Source organism: Arachis ipaensis, chromosome B3 (assembly GCF_059453495.1).
Source record: "Arachis ipaensis isolate K30076 ecotype BB chromosome B3, ASM5945349v1, whole genome shotgun sequence".
Classification (NCBI taxonomy): domain Eukaryota; kingdom Viridiplantae; phylum Streptophyta; class Magnoliopsida; order Fabales; family Fabaceae; genus Arachis; species Arachis ipaensis.
Genome location: NC_142438.1, coordinates 49,614,801 through 49,627,664, shown reverse-complemented (window position 1 = coordinate 49,627,664; position 12,864 = coordinate 49,614,801). Strand labels below are relative to the sequence as shown.

Genomic DNA, 12,864 nt, shown 5'->3' with positions numbered 1-12,864 from the left:
CTGTTGATACAGCCCAACCCATCCGTCAGCATCCCGGTCCTACAGGGTGCAGTTCGGCAAAGCTATCACTTGAAACCCTCGTATAGAAAGGTCTGGATGGTGAAGTAAAAGGAAATTACGTAGATATAGGGGACTGGAAGGAGTCATACAACAAGGTGCCAAAGCAGTTACAAGCACTACAGAGTTGTTGTCCTGTAACAATATGTGAGCTCAGGGCTTTACCTTACCATAATGGATACCTTATGCTCCACGACTATAGCATGTTTGACAAAGTATTCTGGGCCTTTCCGTCTTGTGTTGAGGCTTTCAAGCAGTGCAAGCTGTTTGTTTCTATCAATGGCACGCATTTGTATGGCAAATATGGTGGTGTGTTGCTTATTGTAGTGGCACAAGACGGCAACATCAATATCCTTCTTGTTTTTTTGCAATTATAGAGTCTGAGAGTATGGAGTCGTGGTCTTTCTTCCTGACTAATTTGAGACGACATGTCACTAATACATGAGCATCTTGTACCCTTTTTTCTATCATTTTCGAGTTGTTTTAGTTAGATTTTATTTAGTTCTACTTAATTTTAGTACAAAAATCCTCTTTGGATGCTACTTTGAGTTGTTTTAGTATTTTTATGATTTCAGTTGAAATTCGGAGCAGTTTGGCAGAGTTTGGAGCTAAAAACAGAAAAGCTACCGTACTCCCCTTGAGGCGCTAAATGCCAAGCTGGCACCAGCAGGATGCTCGTGGCCACTCCCTTTAGGGCGTTAAATGTCCAATATGGCGTTTAGCGCCAGCAAGCCTGATTCGAATTTGAAGGCCCACTCTTGGAACATCTCTGGTGGATTTAGCATTTAGTGTTAGTTATAATTTATTTTCTTTTTGTAATTTTTATTTATAAACAATATCTTTTAGTTTTAGGATTTATTATTTTATTTTATTTCCGAATCAAATTAGGTTAGTATAAAAGTAAAAAGATTCATCTAGGATCGGATTTCTTCGGTACATTACACTTTTCAAAACCCTAGTTTCTCTGAAAGTCATGAGCAACTAAACTTCTTTGGTTAAGGTTAGGATCTCTATTTATTTCTATAGATTAATATTATTGTTTTTCTATTTTAATTAATGTATTGTCAGTTTCAAGGATTGTTTTCATTCTTAATCTTATGAATCTGGGTGGAACGAGAGTATGACCCTTATTCTACATGAGTTCTTGTGATTCTTGAGAGAGTTATCTCGCTTGAACAACAGCTTGAAAATAAATTCCTCCTAAATTACTAATTACATGAACTAATTGGGATATATGACATGTAATCTTGTTAGCTTTGGATAATTAGGGATTTTGTAGCCATAAACTAGTTTTTGAAGTTAACCCTCTAATCGGAGTTAAGTGAGCATGAGAGTGGCGGTTAATGAGGGTTAGAGAAAACTAAATCACTAAAAGATTAGGATTTAGTTAATTACAGTTTGCCATGAAATGAATCATGCATTGTTAAAATAGTTGGTAAGAACTTTTAATTCGGACAAGTAAACATCTCCGAAGTCTTAACTATTTTCTCTCATTGTTTTACATCAAACCTTTTAAATAGGTGTTCGTTACGAAGGGCAGGGAGGTACAGGCACAACTAACGGCAGGAAATCGTTTCTCCCAATGGCTGATGGCTACCGTTCAATAGAACAAAGAGGGCATCCCGAAGATGCGTGTTACTCACTGTGACAGACGGGCTTCAATTTTTGTCATTGAGGAGTTAAAGCCTTTCGAGGGTTGGTTTCAAGGTTCGTTCCGTGTTCGGCTCACAGCGAGGATGTGTGACTGTGGCCTTTTTCAATCTCTCAATTTTCCATGCCATCATGCGCTTGCCGCTTGTGCCATCGCAAGTATCTAGTGGGCTCCATATGTTCATCCAGTGTATATGCAGGAAGTTGTGTTCAAGGTATATGAGATAGAGTTTCTGGTGTACCAGACGAGGCGCTTTGGCCGGAGTGGTATGGGACATGGCTTCATCCTAACCCCCTCATGCGCAAGAAGGCTACTGGAAGACCTGTGTCCATTAGGTTTCGGAATTTCTATACAGGCAAGTCGGGCATACTAGGAGAGGTTGTCCCAACCGACCCACGGACGAAGCTTAGATGGTTGTTTCCATTTTGAGGACTAGTAGTTATCGAGCTGTTTAGAATTAAGCTTTCTTTTTCCGAGTTGCACTCAAGGGTTATTTTCTTTGTGTAAAATACTATGAATCTCAAGTTATCCATTTGTCTTGATCGTTTATGCCATAATTGAATATTGTGTTCTTTGTTATTAATTTTATGGTGTCTTTATCGTTATTTTCTTTGTTTACTTTGTATGTTCTAGACTTTAGTACCGGAACATAACCGAAGTTGCATACATCATAAAACATTCAGTACATAAAAAGTGTGGATAAGACAAGTTTAATAACATGATAAACGACATAATAAATAACATAAAATCATCGGTTCTGGTGGTCCCGGTAGTGCAGCCGATGTCTGGTGCCACATCGCAAAGGTTGTGCCGGGCGTTGAGGTCTACTAGGTCATGGGTCTGCATGAGGCTGTGCTTGTGTAGAGGGATCCTGTGGCTGCGGTGGTGGAAGGGTGAAAGTGGGACATAGTAACCTCCCGAGTAAGGAACGGAGGTATACTGATGCATCTAAGGCTGAGGCTGAGGCGGACAGGCGATGCAGGATACAATGGTGTAAGCTGTGGACGGGATGACCTGACCAGGAGTTTGTAGTCCACTAACGGCGGAGTCGCATACTGAGTACCCGGCCGCACCCCTACTCCGTATGACGTGCTACGGCCTAGTGATGTGTATGGAATCCAGGCTAAGGTACACGCGGGAGTAGAGGAATGAGGAGCCTATCCGATGCTCTGCTCTCTGCCCGTGCAAAACTGCTCTGTGAGGCGTTATATCGAGGTTTGGTCGGTGGTATGAATCTGGAATGCATCCTCAAACCCTATCTCCTCCACCATCTTCTCCCCATGATAACTGTTGGATGGCCTGGCATCATGCCAGCCAGGTGGTGAAGTGTCCCATATGTCCCGATGAATCTGTGAACTTGAACCAGATGGATGATGTGGTGGGAGAGGTGGAGGAGGTGGTGGTAGTGGTGGTGGTGAATCGTTGCCACCGGCTAGGTTGTTACCATGCTTCTTTTGTCGGTCAAACTCAGCCTCCTCCTCGGACTCCACATCTAAGCGTTCCATGCGAGGCCTGACCCTATCCCTCTGAGCCCCTGTGGCTGCTCTACACTCTCTGGAACCCTTCTCTCTCCTAGTAGGCCACCAGTGTCCTCCCGAACCTCCCTAGCATGCCGACAACAATCGGAGACATCCTAGGGAAGGTGAAAAATGTCCCTCGACTGGCTAGCAGTAGACTGGACATCAGCCAGTAAATCGAATAGCCTGGGATTATCAAGTACATTCTGGCCTGATAGATGCCTAACATGTAAAACCTGAATAATTAATAAATAATTAACTCATTAATATTTATTCAAGAAAATTATAAAATTAAATTTTATAATTTAATGAGATAGAGCTAATTAAAATAAGAATGTTGACACTAATTTTAATGAATTTGGCCCAAGGGGCCCAACCCAACCCAAGTCAGCTTCCTTCTCTTCCCCAAATGAAATACCTGCTGCCAAACACATTTGGGGGAAGAACCTTGAGCTTCAAACGCTTGTCCAAATTCAAGTTACCATAACTTCCTATCCCGAGCTCCGATCGCCACACTGTTTGCGGCCACGCGACCACCGTGTCGAGCTCTACGAATCCATCAGAACAATTTCATAGGTATGCTTCATACTCTTTCCTAGCTGCTTGATGAATCCATATTTGATGATGATTTTTTGTTAGAATTGAATGAATTTTCATCACATAAACTCACACTTATTCCCTTGAATAGCATGCTTTTGATCTCTCCTCCCAATTTATACTTGATCATAAAAATATGTTATTTTATACTTAATTTGATCTATTTTATTTTATTTGCCTTCCGTTTGATGCCTTGATGTTATTGGTGAAGTGCTTTTAGGTGTATAAGGTAGGAATGGATTGGAAAAAATGGAAGAAGAGCATGCAAAGTGGAGGAAGCAAGAAAAATCAAAGGAGTGGGCTCAGAGACGTGTGCGTGCGCACAGCTACCTGTGCGTATGCACAGCTACCTGTGCGTATGCACAGCTTTCCAAGCAGAGCATGTGTAGTGCAGCGAGCGCGTCGCGCGTCCATCCATGCATCGCGTAGTGTGCGTGCACACACCTTCCTGTGCGTCCGCACAGGCCTGGATTTCTCGCAAAGTGTGCGGACGCACGCGTCTGTACGTCCGAACAAGTGTCCGCACATGACTTCATTAAAATAGCACATGCCTCGCAATTTGAGGGCTTTGGAGGCCTGTTTCTGAAGTCTTATAGCTCATATTGGGGGGAAGAATGAAGCCATAACATAGGATATCATTTTAGTATAGTTTAGGAGTAGTGGTAGGAAGTTTTAGTTTAGTTTTTCTCTAAGTTTTTCATCATCTCTATTAGGGTTTATATTAAGATTTTACATTCAAGTGCCATTTCTATTTCTTATCTTGGATTTTGCAAGCTCTCATTATAAGTAATTTCTTGTTATTACTCTTTATAGTTACATTGTCATTGCTCTTTCTTCTAATACAAGTTATAGTTCAATTTTGCTTTTCTCTTGCTATCTCAATTTCTTGTTGATGAATTTGATGTTGGATGTTGATTATATGCTCTCTTGTGTTATCTTTGTTGATTGAGATCAATTGTTGCTTTAGTTTCAAGTCTTTACTCATTTTCCTCATGTTTAAGCTTTTTGCCCACCAAGTGTTTGACAAAATGTCAAGCATGGTTTTAGGCTAAATTTTTAGTTCTTGGCTTGGGGAAAGTGAGCAATTGGATCCCTAGAGTTGGAATGTCCTATATTTAGTTTCAATTCTTGGGTTGTTAATTGTTCTTGTTCCCACTAACGCTAATTTGTTGCTAAGGTAATTGGTATGCGAAATTGCTACTCAGGTTGTGAATTGTTGTTCGAAATTGATTCCCCGGCAATGGCACCAAAAACGGATGCACAGAACCATGGTCTAAACATATCTTCACAACTTCGCATAACTAACCAGCAAGTGCACTGGGTCGTCCAAGTAATACCTTACGTGAGTAAGGGTCGAATCCCACAGAGATTGTTGGTATGAAGCAAGCTATGGTCACCTTGTAAATCTCAGTCAGGCGGATATAAAATAGTAATGGGGTTTTCGAAATTAATAAATAAAAGAAGGGATAGAAATACTTATGTAAATCATTGGTGAGAGTTTTAGATAAGCGAATAGAGATGCTTTCGTTCCTCTGAACCTCTGCTTTTCTGCTATCTTCATCCAATCAGTCTTACTCCTTTCCATGGCTGGCTTTATGTGATACATCACCACTGTCAATGGCTACTTTCGGTCATCTCTCGGGAAAATGATCCAATGCCCTGTCACGGCACGGCTAATCGTCTGGAGGCATCACCCTTGTCAATGGCTTCATCTTATCCTCTCAGTGAAAATGGTCAACGCACCCTGTCACGGCACGGCTATTCATCTGTCGGTTCTCGATCATGCTGGAATAGGATTTACTATCCTTTTGCGTCTGTCACTAACGCCCAGCAATCGCGAGTTTGGAGCTCGTCACAGTCATTCATTCATTGAATCCTACTCGGAATACCACATACAAGGTTTAGACTTTCCGGATTCTCTTGAATGCCGCCATCATTCTAGCTTACACCACGAAGATTCTGATTAAGAGATCTAAGAGATACTCATTCAGTCGAAGGTAGAACGGAAGTGGTTGTCAGGCACGCGTTCATAGGGAATGATGATGATTGTCACGTTCATCACATTCAGATTGAAGTACAAATGAATATCTTAGAAGCGAAACAAGATGAATTGAATAGAAAACAGTAGTACTTTGCATTAATCTTTGAGGAACAGCAGAGCTCCACACCTTAATCTATGGAGTGTAGAAACTCTACCGTTAAAAATACATAAGTGAAAGTCCACGCATGGCCAAGAGGCCAGCCCTCAAACGTGATCTAAGATAGCATACAACTGATCAAAGATGATCAAAGGATCAAAAGATAATCCAAAGATATCAAATACAATAGTGAAATGTCCTATTTATAATAAACTAGCTACTAGAGTTTACAAAAGTAAGTAATTGATGCATAAATCCACTTCCGGGGCCCACTTGGTGTGTGCTTGGGCTGAGCTTGAGTGTTGCACGTGTAGAGGTCCTTCTTGGAGTTGAACGCCAGTTTTTGTGCCAGTTTGGGCGTTCAACTCTGGTTTTGGATCCTTTTCTGGCGCTGGACGCCAGATTTGGGCAGAGAGCTGGCGTTGAACGCCAGTTTGCATCGTCTAAACTTGGTCAAAGTATGAACTATTATACATTTCTGGAAAGCCCTGGATGTCTACTTTCCAAAGCAATTAGAAGCGCGCCATTTCGAGTTCTGTAGCTCTAGAAAATCCACTTTGAGTGCAGGGAGGTCAGAATCCAACAGCATCAGCAGTCCTTCTTCAACCTCTGAATCTGATTTTGGCTCAAGTCCCTCAATTTCAGTCAGAAAATACCTGAAATCACAAAAAAACACACAAACTCATAGTAAAGTCCAGAAATGTGAATTTAACATAAAAACTAGTGAAAACATCCCTAAAAGTAACTAGATCCTACTAAAAACATACTAAAAACAATGTCAAAAAGCGTATAAATTATCCGCTCATCAGTAATTAGCAAGCAAGTTAAGATTTGTGGGTTAAGTACACTTATGCTCATTTAACTTACCTTCCGATGTGAGGGTTGATCAAGTGAGACTAATCCATCATAATTGTCATAGTTATGGTTCCAACAAGGAAAGGACCCTTAGCTCACTCCAAGCCAAGACTCTTTTTCTTTATGCTTTCAATCTTTTATACCTTTATATGTTGATTTCTTTCATACTTTACTTGTTTATATTACATAGCCGGTTCTTTAATTTCTTAATGCATTTAATCATTACAATTTTGCATGTTCTTTTATTGCTTTATATGTTCATTTCTTCATTCACAACCCGTTGATCACTACAACCGGAATTGCACGCTCATTGTTCTAAAGTGCTCCTAGGGAGACAATTCGGGAGTCTAATACTCTCGGTTTTAATTTGGTTTTTCTTGTGACATATCTTGTGAATTTCCAATTTGATTCGAAGGGTCAATTTGTCAGGTTGGGACTATACTTACAACGTTAAAATCCGTTTCCTTTGGATAACCGAGTTCCTAACCCACATGCGAATTGATCCTCCATCTTGTATCAAATTTTGGTGTCGTTGCCGGGGAGTTCACTTTATGTGCAATGAGTGCTACAATTTTTGGTTGTTGTAAATATGTGAATATTGTGAATACTTGATTTTGGTTTGCTACTTGGCTCTAATTGTAGATATCACATTCCTCTTAGATTAACTTTCGTAGTTTTTGGTTGTCAAGTTGGTTCTTGTTTACTTGTCTATTTTTGTTTTGCTCTTCATAATTGCATGGTTTTATTGCCTCCTCAGTTGAATGACACGGTCGCTTCCAGACCCGAGCTTGGCCACTTTTGATCTGGAAATCAAACGAACTTTAACTCATTTAAGGCAAGCTCGGCGCCGGCTAGCTTTTGTGAATAGTGAATCGGGTTCCCTTGAAGAGCACTCCCATTCACTATCACCAACCATCCGTGACCATCATTCTCCAATCAACAATGAGACTCTATATTCCTCTGTGGGGAGTACCGAATTCTCTTTAAGTGACTCAGGTGACACTGAAATGGTAGACCCACCTAGGAGAATCACCTTGAAGGAGGCCGGTGCTCCTGATCTTAACTTGCAACCACTACAGATCTTGTATCCGGCCTTAGACCCAAATTTTGAGCTCAAATCTAGCACGATAAACTTGCTCCCCAAGTACAATGGATTGCCTGGAGAGGATCCCTTGAAGCATCTTAAGGATTTCCAAGTTGCTTGTGCAACTGCAAGAAGACATAGGGCTGATGAAGCTGGAGTGTTGGTCTTCGCTTTTCCTTTCTCTTTGGAGGGAAAAGCGAAGGAGTGGTTTTATACTCAGACAGGGGAAGTTAGATCCAACTGGGACTTGTTGCGTAAAGAATTTTTGAAAAGTTCTACCCTCCCCAGAAAATAGACAAGTTAAGGAGAGAGATTTCTTGCATTTTGCAACGGGATGGGGAGACCTTGTATGAGTATTGGGAGAGATTCAAGAAGTTGCTAGAGGCTTGCCCTCACCATAGGATTGATGAGCTGGTTCTTATCAGTTATTTCTGTCAAGGAATGCATCACCAAGACAAGCTTCTCCTAGACGCCGTGAGTGGAGGTTCATTGACTAAGAACAAGACCGCTGCAAAGGCATGGGAAGTTATATCAGACTTGGCGGACTCAACTCAGCACTCAAGGGTGAGGAGCCCACAACCGAAAGCTGTGAATGAAATTTCTCCCTCCAGAGATGCTATTTTGACCAAGACCCTTGGTGAAATGACAATTATGTTGCGACAACTCACCCAGGAGCAACAAATTCCTCAAGCTTTGATAAGTGCTCAACCTCCACCTCAAAGGATCGAAGGACCACCAAGGGTATGTGGTGTTTGTACGTGTAACACTCATTACACCGATGAGTGTCCTCAGCTCCAAGAGGACACTACATTGGCGGTAACTAACTCTTACCTACAAAAGCCAAATTATAACCAAGGATCCAACCAACATAGAGAAAACTAAAACCAAGGGTGGAGGGATAACCCGAACCAAAGGTGGAACCAAGCTCCTCAAGCTCATCCCAACCAAAACTCCTAAGTCTACTACTATCAACAACCCCAAGGTCAACCATAATACCAACAACCATACCAACAACCATACCAACAACCCCCACAATCTCAACCTCAAGGGAAATACCAACACCCACACAGTAGGCCTAGCCCTCCTCAAGTTAACCAAGCCCTTCCCTCCAACCAACCTCACATGAATGACACAATTCACACCTTCATGCAAGAACAACGAGAGTTCCACAAGAAACAAGAAGCATATATGGCTACAATAGTCGATGCCTTTTCCCGTCTAACTCTCCCTCCTCCAACCACGCAAAATACCTAACAAGCTTCAACCTCAAGTAGTTTACCCTCCCAACCTCAACCCAATCCTAAAGGTAGCATCGATGCCATTACCCTTAGGAGCAGCACCAAATTTGATAAGAATGTTGCCATGCCTACAAAGTTGAGTGAGGAGACAAACAACGAAGACGTGGGAGATGAAGTGGAAGTGATGAGGGATGAAGATGAATGTGTTGATAAAAGCAAGGAAGAACCACCTAAGGTCAAGGAGCCAAATAGAAAGATGTTGCTTGAAGAGCCTTTGCCCATTCCATTCCCATCTTTAGCCAAGAAGGCTAAGAAACAAGAAGAGCTTGACCCCACTATGGTGGAAGTTTTCAAGAAGGTTGAAGTCACTGTCCCTCTCTTCCAAGCAATTCAACAAGTGCCAAGATATGCCAAGTTCCTTAAGGATGTTTGCACTCACAAAGAAAAGCTTGGCAACCTCAACACAAGGCTGGTAGATGATTCTATCTCTTCCTTACTTCCTGAAAAATGCAATGATCCTGGCCCATGTTTGGTCACTTGCTTGATTGGCAAAATTAAATTCATGGATTGCATGTGTGATCTGAGGGCGTGCGCGAGCATTATGCCGCTCCTCGTTTATGAAAGATTAAATTCGGCACCCTTAAAGAGGTCCAGAGCGAGGTTCGTGCTAGCCGATAAGAGTATTGTGTCCGTTGTTGGGATTGCCGAAAATGTCCTAGTCAACATTCAAGGATTGTTCTTTCTAGCTGATTTTCACATCTTGGAGACACCTTCCATTGACTCAAGCAAGCCATCATCCATACTCCTTGGAAGGCCGTTCTTGAAGACAACCCGTTTTAAGCTGGATGCACATTCGGGAGTCTATTCTTTTGAGGCGGATGGCAAGTTGGTCAAGTTCACCTTGGAGGAGTCAAACAAGTCCGTTCTTGAAGCGTATTCTATTTTCGATTGTGACGTAGTTGAAGAGCAAGTCATGGAGGATAGCAAGGAGCAAAAAGAAGAGGATGTTGCCAAGGAATCAAGTTCAAAGGATGTTATTCAACCCAAAAAATGCCAAGGAGTTGGAGATCTTCCTCCTTGGTGAAGTTCCCAAACGACCAATGAAGCCATGCAAGTCCAAATTAGGACTCTAAACCAAAGTGCTTGGTGGGAGACACCCCACCATGGTGACATTATTCCAACTCTATCTCTTGTTTATAGTCTTTTGCATTATTTTCCTTTTTGTGATATAATGGTTAGTTTAGGTTTGATTTGATGAATTTTGAGTTGTCCAAGATGTATTGCTTGTGGACTATGAATTTGTGCTTATTTGAATGGTTTGGGTATGGTTTGTTGATATGCTAAGGGTGGGAACCTTGGTTTTGAGAAGAAATGAATTTTCTGAAATAGGGCACCTGTGCGTCCGCACCCACCTATGCATTCGCACAACCCTGAATTTTTCGCCATGTGTGCGGACGCACCAGCCTGTACGTCCGCACGAGCCTTGTTTTTCCCTCTGGTGGCAGTGCCAGCGCAGCTTGTGCGTGCATACTGCCAAATTTCCCTACCTTGAGTGAGCGCTCACCTGCGTGCACCCACACGCACTCCCTTCCATGCTCCACCTGTGCAACCGCACAGACGTGTGCGTCCGCACGCAACTCGATAGCCCCTCTGTTGGCAGCGAGGGAACAGCTTGTGTGTGGGCACAACCCACCCTATTCCTAACCTTTGTGCGTGCGCACAGACCTGTGTGCGCACGCACGCGAACCTTTGTCCTCAAGTTTTTCCAAAAAAAAAAAATCTGTGCGGTCGCACGTCCTTTTGCATCCCCTCTAGTTGCAGCGATCGCACGCTGTGTGCGTTCCCACCGCTCCAAGTTTTCGTCTCTGTGCGTCCGCACAGGACGCGTTCTGGGCAGTAACAAGGCAACTTGCCCTGTTGAGAGGCAGCCCCCTCTTTCCTTTTTCTTCTTCACAGCTGCCCTCTCTCCCTCTTCTCTGCCCAGCCCGTCAGTCCTGGCCGCCGCCACCGCCAGCCCACCGCCGGTAACCTCTCTTCTTTCCCCTTTCTTCCCTTCTCTTCTCTCTTTTCCTTCTTTCTTTCCTTCTCTTTTCCATATACAACACCGGTGAGCTCTCCCTCTTCTGGTGTTGCTTCTTTTTCCGGCGAACCCAACCGCCGTAATTTCGCAGTGGCTATAAGAAGTGTCATTGTTTCCCACCTCATTCTTGTCTTCTCAACCTTCATATCTAAGGTTCTTGTTTTCCTTTTCTCTTTATGTTAATATTTTCTTTGCAAGTGTTTCCATTCCTTTTATATTGCTTAGATTTTATTAATTGCTTTCTTTCTTGTTTTCTTGATTTGCAAAGTGTTGTTGTTTGATTTTTGGAACTGGTTATGAGCATATTTGAGCTTAATTGTGATGAACTTGCACATTGCATACCACATGTTCGATAAAATGCCTCAATGAACACTTTGTTTGATTCATATGACTTGGCCATCATATGTGTTCGATTTATCTCTTGTTAGGCATACTGTATGAATTGTGCAACGTCTATAATGACTTTTGATGGTTGTTAAGTAAATTCACCGATGCATTTCCTTATTTGTTCATGTGCCATTCTTGGTTGCAAATTGATGAGCGGATAATTTATACGCTTTTTGACATTGTTTTTAGTATGTTTTTAGTAGGATCTAGTTACTTTTAGGGATGTTTTCATTAGTTTTTATGTTAAATTCACATTTCTGGACTTTACTATGAGTTTGTGTGTTTTTCTGTGATTTCAGGTATTTTCTGGCTGAAATTGAGGGACTTGAGCAGAAATCAGATTCAGAGGTTGAAGAAGGACTGCTGATGCTGTTGGATTCTGACCTCCCTGCACTCAAAGTGGATTTTCTGGAGCTACAGAACTCGAAATGGCGTGCTTCCAATCGCGTTGGAAAGTAGACATCCAGGGCTTTCCAGCAATATATAATAGTCCATACTTTGGCCAAGAATAGACAACGTAAACTGGCGTTCAACGCCAGCCTTCTGCCCAAATCTGGCGTCCAGCGCCAGAAAAGGATCCAAAACCAGAGTTGAACGCCCAAACTGGCACAGAAACTGGCGTTCAACTCCACAAATGGCCTCTGCACGTGCTACACTTAAGCTCAGCCCAAACACACACCAAGTGGGCCCAGGAAGTGGATTTATGCATCAATTACTTACTCATGTAAACCCTAGTAGCTAGTTTATTATAAATAGGACCTTTTACTAGTCTTTTTGACCATCTTTGGTCTCAGTTTTCATCCATTGTTCATCTTAGGAGACTATTGATCTCATTTAGGGGGCTGGCCATCTCGGCCATGCCTGGACCTTCACTTATGTATTTTCATACGGTAGAGTTTCTACACTCCATAGATTAAGGTGTGGAGCTCTGCTGTTCCTCAAAGATTAATGCAAAGTACTACTGTTTTCTATTCAATTCTTCTTATTTCGCTTCTAAGATATCCATTCGCACCCAAGAACGTGATGAAGGTGATGATTATGTGTGACGCTCATCATCCTTCTCCCTTATGAACGCGTGCCTGACAAACACTTCTGTTCTACATGAATTAAGCTAGAATGAGTGTCTCTTAGATCTCCTAACCAGAATCTTCGTGGCGTAAGCTAGAATGATGGTGGCATTCAAGAGAATCCGGAAGGTCTAAACCTTGTCTGTGGTATTCTGAGTAGGATTCAATGATTGAATGACTGTGACGAGCTTCA

General features: G+C 42.3%; 1 non-coding gene across 1 annotated transcript; it reads right to left on the bottom strand.

Moving 5' to 3' along the window:
* Nucleotides 1–8,196: 8,196 nt before the first annotated feature.
* LOC148570578 (small nucleolar RNA R71) lies at nucleotides 8,197–8,303 on the bottom strand. Its single transcript, XR_015880531.1, has one exon. It is a non-coding gene; the product is annotated as a small nucleolar RNA R71 (small nucleolar RNA).
* Between the last annotated feature and the right edge of the window lie 4,561 nt (nucleotides 8,304–12,864).